General features: G+C 39.2%; 1 protein-coding gene across 6 annotated transcripts in view; it reads right to left on the bottom strand.

The window, feature by feature from the left end:
• Window positions 1-9,691, bottom strand: part of FLT1 (fms related receptor tyrosine kinase 1) — a 142,004-nt gene that overhangs the window by 67,133 nt on the left and 65,180 nt on the right. The window lies entirely within an intron of this gene.

Genomic DNA, 9,691 nt, shown 5'->3' with positions numbered 1-9,691 from the left:
TGATACTTAACATTGTCAATCATGGCAATTAATTATCAATGTATGATAAATGGGTCATCCTGTTTGCTAATCAGAAGCACGTATTAGCTCACAGGGATGACTTGTAGCTGGAAAGTATCCAATAAAAAAGAGAAGTGCAACAAATGGTGAATATTCAAAAACATTTAAGGATTTTTAAAAAATCCATGTCAATAGCAGTAATTGGTCATATTATTACCCTACACAACCTGGAAATTGTGTACTGTAGACACAGTGGACACAACATATGCATATTAGTTCAGAGAGTTTAGTTAAAAATGTGAATCACAAATCTCGCTCTTACTTTGCTATGCACGCAAACTTGCACTTTTGTGCACATGCTTAGGGATCTGATGGCCAAAATTAGAGAAACAAGCTATCACTTTGGGAAACCATTAGTCATTAATCCCAATTTAGATTTCCACAGATTTTCAAGAAAGGGGAAGGAACGGTCAGAGCTGTTAATCTTGGATTCCCACCCCCCAAGGCACTTGCTGTGTAGTAGTTTTGGACATTTCCAAAGAAGGATCCAATATATGATGTACACATTTACTGTGTGTTGGTGTTACATATCTGTATATGTATTCCATATGTCACTGAACCTTAAAAGTGCTTAGGACACAGATGAGCTATTGAGAAGAACTGGAGGACAGAGGGAGGATGGGGGGAGAAAGATGGCAAGACTCTAAAGGATACATCATACTCTTAAGGAAGTAGATTGTGCCATGTTTGAAGATGCAAAGATAATCACTGTGCTGGGAACCGTCTTATATACAGGAGGAAGCCAAACAACAAGAGGAAAGCAGTGTATGCTCCTAATTTCGCACAGGAAGCTCCCAGCACCTCCTGCTTAAGTTAGATAAGAAAACTCCCATGGCCTATTCTGGACAAGGCCACTGTTATCACCCTTAGCTTCACACTGTCCTCTCCCTACTCCACAGTTTGCTCCCTTAATGAGATCTTACCTCTATTTGCTTGCAGCTTGCCAAGCACAATAGCATGATATATTTATAACTATGGAGAGGGAAGTTTTCCAAGCTAAGAGTTTACTACATGTCACCTTGTCAATTCAAAATAAAAAACAGCTGCTTGATTGAAATGAGTAGCTTTATTACCACTAAGTCATAGATTCAAATTACTGAATGGGTTTGGATCACAGGGAAATGTATAACTGCTGCCTCCAATCTAGTCTCATTATATACCTCTTACTTTATCAGAACAAAATTTTGAAAAAAGGAACAGTCCTGGTCTATACAATGCTATGGGGGCAATTCCTTCTTGGGTAATCTCTGGCTGCTTTTGCACACAATGCTAAGCCAAGGTATGTGCTTTGTAGCAGCTATACCTCAAGGACCACCTCTTCCACCTGGACCCTAAAATCATCCTCTGAGGCCCTTCTTTGTGCGCCTCCTCCGTGAGAGGTCTGGATGGTGGCAACACAAGAATGGACCTTTCCTGCAGTGGCTCCCCATTTGTGGAGGTTCGGCTGGGCCTTCATTATACACCTTTAGGCACCAGGCAAAAATGTTCCTCTTCTTTCAGGCCCTAAGCTAATTGAAATCCAATGCCTTTTAATACATTTTTGTATTTTTATTATGTATTTTGTGGCTTTTATATTGTGATTTTATGTTGTGAACTGCCCTAAGATATACGGGTATAGGGCGATATACAGATTTAATTAATTACCTTAATATCAGACTGTGGTAGGTTAGACAACCTAAAATATGAAAATAAATATAAGATGTTCCCCACAATGAAGGGCACTTGATACGTTTAGAAAAAAGCACAACTATATATCAAACATGGAAAGAAAGCTAGAAGAGTTCCTTTCCACAGTATTTTAGTCTGCCCCACTTGCAGACCTATTGATTAAATTTTTTCATAACTTTTAATTTCAATTCAATTTGAATCATTAGTTGGCACTCCTGCCAGTGAGTGACCTTGGAATGGCCCAAGTTGTCAGTTCACATGTGCCATGTCAGAGGACCTATTTTGCCAGAACTCTACAGTGAGTATTTCTGAGAGCAGACTGCTTTGGAAACCCACTTTTCACCAAAGTATCAGTGCAATTTTTCAGAGTACTCCCTCTGAAATTACACAGTTTATGTGAGCAGAACTGCATATACAGTTATTCACACATAGTAGCCACCTGCACCAGCTTTAATATATTGCGGCAATGGCAGTCAAACCAAGTCCCCTTGGCAGTGTTCCAGTAAAGGTCTGCTCCTTCTTTAACCCTACGCAAGACACTACAACCTCTCAGGGCTCATTGTAGCTGTTATGCTCCTTTGCTTCCTGAATCAATGAGCTAATGTTTCTAAATGCAATGAGATTACATGTCCTACTGATTACTCAGCACCCTGATGTCTGGTGCTTCAATGGACTCCACCATGCAGCTAAATACAGTCTCCTGCAGTTTCTGGGAAACTGCTAGGTCGTTTATACACTTTTGTGCATGGATGATCATTATATACAACCAACCAAATGCTAAAGTTTAATTGGTGGAGGAGGAATGAAGAATTCTAGTCCTTTCTTCAATCACACTCACCTATGATTGCATTTTATTGCACCCTTCTGCAAATGAGCTCACAATACATTGCATGGTTCCCCATCCCCCTTTTTACGCTCCCCTTTTAATGCTCACAACAACCCTGTGAGGTAGTTCAGGCTGGAAGATGCTCACAGGCCCAAAGTCATCCAGTGGCTGAATGGGGATTTGAGCATGAGTCTTCCTAGTCCTGTGACACTCTAACCAAACTGTGATGCACTTCAAGATATATACCAAAAATGTGTATAAAAATGTGTATTTTATGATAACATGCATACAAAAATGTGTATTTTTTTTAAAAAAAGTTTAAAATAACATGCATTTTCATGTGGCTAAAAAAACCCCCAAACCCTAGAAGTTACAGAAATTGGATGCAATACATATGAATGAACACAGACAAAACTGATATGAACCAGAAATACACTGATCTATTTATCCCTAAGTCAAACATATCAGAACATATATCAATATCAAAAGGTGAGAAGTTGAAAGGGGGGAGATTCTGGCAGTGGTCCCAGAAGCAAATTGCCTGCTGCCACGTGATGAGGAACAGCCCACACCATTGGCCCCGGCATCCCATGAAGTAAATGATGTAATGTCTCTGCAAATGGTGGTCACCCTTTTTCTGTAGTAAAATGCTGTACTGGGTTACTTTAGCTGCCAAAATTTAACCAGTATTTGTATGCAGTACAGACCCTCAGTCTACTCTCTCCACAGCAAGAAACACTCTTTATATGAAATGCTTACTATACAAAAATGGGTTTGATGCTGAGCTTCCCCATGCAAATCCATAAAGATGGACTCATTGGGTAAGACTTGCTTTGAGAGAATTTCATCCCCCTTTTGCTTTGTCTCTAGTCTTGTAGTTAAGATATGTATTCCTTCTGAATGGAACTAAGCCACTTAAGATAACGGCTATACGAGTAATAGCATCTTGTGGCAATGAATCCCATACACTAATTTCCATACACTAATCTTACACTACACTATCTCCTTTGTGTGTTTTGAACCTTCTACCAATCAATTTCATTGAACAATTCCATTATCTTGTATTCTAAGAGGACAATGGCTCTATTTCCTCTTACTACATGATCCGTAAATCATTTTTCTGATGCCCAACCTTCTTAACATTTTCTTTAACCTGTAAGAAACTAGGAAGTTGAAATACAAACACAAAAAAGAATGATATTGAAACATAAAATTGAAAACAAGAGGTTAAAAGAAGCAAGCAGACATTTTACAGTTGAAGTGCTAGTTTTCCTTATCAGGTGAAAAGCTGCATCCCTTGGAAAAATGTACAAGTGCTATTCAATTATGTGCTAGTAGAGGCTAGTATATTCTCCATCCATAGGGTTCAGCCAAAATAACAGCCAAAACAACGCACTTAGAACCCAAGGCAAAACTTTGACATGCCATTCATCCATGCCATTTCCATGTTTTTTTAATTTTTGAAAAGTCCACAGAAGAGAGAAATTACTCTGCCTTGAAACTGCTTTAAATATGTGTCCCATTCCAGGAAAAACGAAGAGTGAGTATGGTTTTTAATATTAAGCACACAAATAATTTCAAGGTCCAGGGAGGGAAACTGATTTTTCCTTACAATTAACACATCTGCTGTGAAAACACCAGTGACCATTTGATGCTGCCCCAAGTTCTGCTTTTCTACAGAAAGCTCCCATATTCTTCAGAAAGATTTCGCCAATAAAAATAATTATGAAAGTTTGGGTCCTAATCAAGCTGCAAAACTGCTTGCAAGGTGATTTGTGGGCTCCCTCTGAAACTGTTTCCAGTTTTCAAAGGTAATTTGAGCCACCCAGAGAACCATCTATTGCACACAACTCCTGGAGCTATGGAGATAATGAAGTATTTTAATGTACAATCTCCCAGAGAGTGGCAGCATGACATCAAGTCCTATCCATGTCATGGAGAATTACAGCATTTACATTGTGCATGGCAGCAGAACAAGGACCCCACACAGTAATCCACTCCTTTAGGTCACATGAATTACCCTTTAAAAACTGAAAAAAGACTCAGAAGCAGGACTGCAGATTTCAAAGTGGACACTGGATCTGATCTGGCCATTGCCCTAAGTGGTGCAGATCAGAACCAGAGTTCACTGGATTCCATTTCCATTTCCACCCCTATCCCTAACCTGTGCTTTTGCAGAGAATCTAAGCAGGCCATTCAAACAATTTCTCCACAGCATTTAGCTATCTTTGCTACATTTTCCCCATCCAGATTGAATCAACCCATCCGTGACTCTAGAAAAAACAACAGCAAGAGAATTTATCCTTCTATGCCTTTATGTTTTATGCTTCATCATCATTTATTAGACTTGGGAAAGGATGATGATTTAAAGCACATAGTGGTAGAACTTGGTTAATAAAGACCTTGGTTCAATGGAGGCACATAAAGAAGCCTTTGACAAAAGTTTCAAGCATATTAGTTGGAAATAATTGGTCACTGTATTAACTGTGACAAGAACAAGCAATGCAAATTATCATCACTATGTACAGAGAGGTCAATGCTAGTTCCAGTTCTCCAGGGTTATTATTAACAAGAGGCAAATTGCAATGTTTGGAAAGGGCCACGGTCTCCTTGCTTCCTGTTTCATAGAATGAAAGTTGCTGTTCATTAGAAGCTACCAAAATCTGATTCAGAATAAAAGGCCAGGGCATATAATTACTTGCTTTATCTTACCATTTGTTTAGTCTGAATACATGCAAAGAATATATTAGCTGAATTGTTTTACCTTTTCCTATTTGTCTGAATGGAGAGGGCAGAAATCTCCTTTTTTTTCTTTCCACAAACTTTTTTATTTTTTGCATATCCTATACTTTGTCCCATCTCTATAAAACACACGTTTCTTTTTAAGCTATATGTCAACTGTAGGACTTGGTTCTAACTTACATGATGGTTCATTCACTGCACACTAAAGAAGTTTAAATTTTAATTACATGAATACCCAACTAAAAGGCTCCTTTACACTACAAAAGTGGCATAAAGACCCTCGCACCTTGATCTACAGTGCATTCACTTGGAAGTAAATCCCATTTATTTCAAAATAACTTATTGTCTTGGGGTCCATGGCAGATGGGGCAGGAATGGCAGGATCCTTCAGGGGAAGATGAGGACAGTGGAATAGGAAGCGGGGAGAGTTCAGGCAGTGATGGGAAGGAGGGTTCTACCCTGCTGTTGAAAGATGTACCGGTACATGAGGAAAGAGAAGCTGGTGGAGTCAGTCCCAACCCATCGCTAGAGAACTGCCTGCAGAGAGTGAGCTCCACAAAGTAGCTGAAGAGGCGGTTGAAAGATCAGCAGAGCTGGCTGAGGTGGAGAATCAGAGGCTGGACTCCTTTACCAAAGATGTGCAGTCATCTGCATGAACAGACCCAGTATCCTCTTCCCCACCCCCAGAATCACTAACCTGCAAACTCAAGTCTTCTGTCTTATGATGGTAACCACACAGATGATCTTATAACTGCCTATGGATTTTTGAACTTTGTATCTTGTATTGTGAACTGATGCTGAGACCCTGTGCTAACTTCTTAAAGAAAGCTTTCCAGTTTTTTTGAGCCGAGAGTTTGAGTACTGTGGGAGTGGGAGCCAATACACTAATGTCCTAGTGGGAGCCAATACACTAATGTCCTAGTAGCCTTGTGGGCAAATTGCATAAAGCAAAAGCCAATGAAAGTCACTGATGTGGTGTCCCATCATCCCAGACAACACTTCATTATCCTTTACTATTGACCATGAGGGCTGGGATGGATGAGAGCTGGAATGTAGCACCCAGAGGGCACCATGGTTCAGCACACTTTTTCAGCAGGGGGCCAGTCCACTGTCCCTCAATCCTTGGGGGGGGGGTCAGACTATATTTTTTTGGGGGGGGGGAATGAACAAATGCAAATGAACCTATGCCCCACAAATAACCCAGAGATGCATTTTAAATAAAAGCACAAATTCTACTCATGTAAAAACACCAGGCAGACCCCACAAATAACCCAGAGATGCATTTCAAATGAAAGGACACATTCTATTCATGTAAAAGCATGCTGATTCCCAGACCATCTGAGGGCCCAATTTAGAAGGCGATTGGGCCGGATCAGGCCCCCGGGCCTTAGTTTGCCTACCCATGATGTAGAATATCCCTGTTTTTCATGTTGGTAGGGCCATTTACTACATATAATAAAATCATAGAACTGTAGTTGAAAGGGACCCTGAGGATCACATAGTTCAACATCTTGCAGTGAAGGAATCTCAACTAAAGCATCTATGATAGATGGCCATCCAACCTCTACTTAAAAACCTCAAATGAATGAGAGCACACCACCTTCTAAGGGAGTCTGTTCCACTGTCAAACAACCCTTACTGTCAAATTTTTTCTTGACGTTTAGTTGGAATCTCCTTTCTGGCCTTCCAGTGGAACCCTCCCTAAGGAACACCCGTCCGTCAGACATCAAACAGATAAACAACTATTTGACTTTTAGAAGACATCTGAAGGCAGTCCTGTATAGGGAAGTTTTTAATATTTGATGCTTTATTGTGTTTTTATATTTTGCTGGAAACCAACCAGAGTGGCTGGGGCAACCCAGTAAGATAAGCAGCATAAAGATAACAAATTATTATTATTATTATTATTATTATTATTATTATTATTATTATTATTCCTTTCGTTTGGGTCCACAGCAGCCTGTTCCATCTTCCATGTGACAGCCCTTTATATATTTGAAGATGGTTATATATCTCTGCTCGGTCTCTTCTTACCTAGGATAAACATACCCAATCCCTCAACCTTCCTCACACAGCTTGTGACTAGGGAAAGGATGCCAAAGGTGTGTCCAGTGAGTGTGCTGGATTTTCAGACACCAATAGGACCAGACTATTACCATTATTTCATATAAACATCTATATTATTAGTGCACCAGATTTACATATGCTCTTACCTTTAACTAAACCAAGATTTGGAACCATCACCCTACAGGTTTGGCATGGTGAAAGCAGACACACACACACACTAATGATCTTCCATGTTTGCAGACACCCACAATTAAATTTGGGCAGGTCAATCATTTCTAAACACACACAATTAACACTTGTTCTTGTAATTTTGCATGCTTCATTAGTATTCTAAACTACATTGCCTCTCAACAACTACCCAAGCACATACTAATGATTCTGCCATTCAGTCTTTTCTTTAATGCTACTTTAAAATAAGTAGTAAAGATTTGTAATTAAACTGGCAGACTATGTTCATATTGAAGGTGTTAGGAATTTGACCATTTAGTCATAGCAAAGTAGTAATGCTGCTAAAACTTCAGCTGTATCTACAGTTCTAATACTTTATTAAATCAAATCCAAATGAAATAAATGGAGTTCCACAAGTACATTTACTGGACCGAGATGTTGTTCATTCTGTTTGTGCATATGCAGGACATCTTTCTCACTGATTTTGCTGAAAGGGTAATCAAAGTAGTCTCTGGACCAAACTAGATGATCACAAAATATACAGCATGCAGCTACAAATTACATTTTTCTCATGTAATTAAAAGTGGGAGAGGGGGGAAGGTCCTACTTGAACTAATGGGAATTTTCCCCTAAGGCTCCTAGCTACACAGAAGAAGGGGTTATTATTTTGATTGCGCTGTGGAGGGAAGAGATAAGCCTGTCCACCCCATGTGCTTCCTTCCTGATAACAGTTAGCCTCCCTGTTCAAGTAGTCAAGTAAAGAAAAAAAGGCAAATGTGTGGCTGCATGCTATGCATTTAGTGAACATTTAGTTTGGCCCTCTGTGGGAAAGTAGATGGAGGGACTGAAAGTTCTTTACTGATTTTGAACCCAGTTGGTATCTATATAAGATTTGAACTGATTTCATATCTGTTTTGTTCCTGTTTTAAATTTGGTTTGTTTGTGTGTGTAGTTTCTCAAATTGTTTTTATAAAAGCAAATGTTTTCACTGTTTTTATTTCTTCAATTGTTCTCTATATGATTTTATTGTACTGTAAACTGCTTCAGGATGCCTCACGGGAAGCAATTCATAAATTAAATAAATAACTCTGTTACAGAAAAAGGATGTTGTGGATGACAAGCGGTTCCACATGACTGATATAACATCTGCACAGGATTCTCCACATAGATTAATGCTTGCTTGAAGATATCACCAATCAATCTGGTGATAATATTGTAACTGCAAATCAACTTAATGAACCCTTTGCATAGCTACTAAATTTTTCATTAGGAAGCAATTGTTATAACAGATAGAAAAAAGTTGTTCTAGCATGAATCCCCCTGCTAATCTATTTGTTTTTTGTAGGACATGCTTCCTAAAAAGAACATTTTGGAAATGGAGTTGATTCAAAGCATTTTTTCTAGATCTTATGCGAGATAAACAGGTCAGTGTTCAGATCACTGGTAATCTCACATAGGCTGATTTTATTCGTTTTCCTGAGAATCCAAGTCTAGCTGGGCTCTGGCTGATGTCATTCAGGGCAAGAGAGTGACTTTGGGAAACAGAAAGCTCTTTCAAATACTTCTGCAGAAGTGAAGACCACACCTTTATTATCTCAGGACAAACATGTGAGGAAAGTTCATCTGTTGTGAAAACATGAAACTACAGCAAGTGCCTTTGAGAACATGCCCTTCTGATGAAAAAAAAATAAACTACAAGAAAATATCACGGGCGGGATAATAAGGACAGGCAAAAAGGAGGAAATGTTTCATCCTTTTGATCTTCATCCCACACCAGGGCTTTCAGCCTCAATGGATTTGTCTCTGAGAACAGCCACCCCCACCCCCACCCTGTCTGGGTTGCAAAGCACCCAATTTGAATAGACACTGAAGTGACAGCTGTCCAATCCTCTGAAAGTTGTGAAATCCTAAAGGTGTATGCAAGTGTTCCCACCTATTGGTCCTGAAGCCTTTACAGGAATAATATGTGGCTTGGGAAGATTCTTGCCAAGACCTGTTCCTTTCCTGGGTTCAAGCTGGTGAAGAGTTCACCCCTCTATGATAGTATCATAGAGAAACCCAGTCAGATGAGTGGGGTATAATATTATTATTATTATTATTATTATTATTATTATTATTATTATTATTATTATTATTATTATTATTATTATGTCAGGACCA

Source organism: Podarcis melisellensis, assembly GCF_964234715.1.
Source record: "Podarcis melisellensis genome assembly, chromosome: 4".
Taxonomy (NCBI): domain Eukaryota; kingdom Metazoa; phylum Chordata; class Lepidosauria; order Squamata; family Lacertidae; genus Podarcis; species Podarcis melisellensis.
This window is presented reverse-complemented; position numbering and strand designations above follow the sequence as displayed.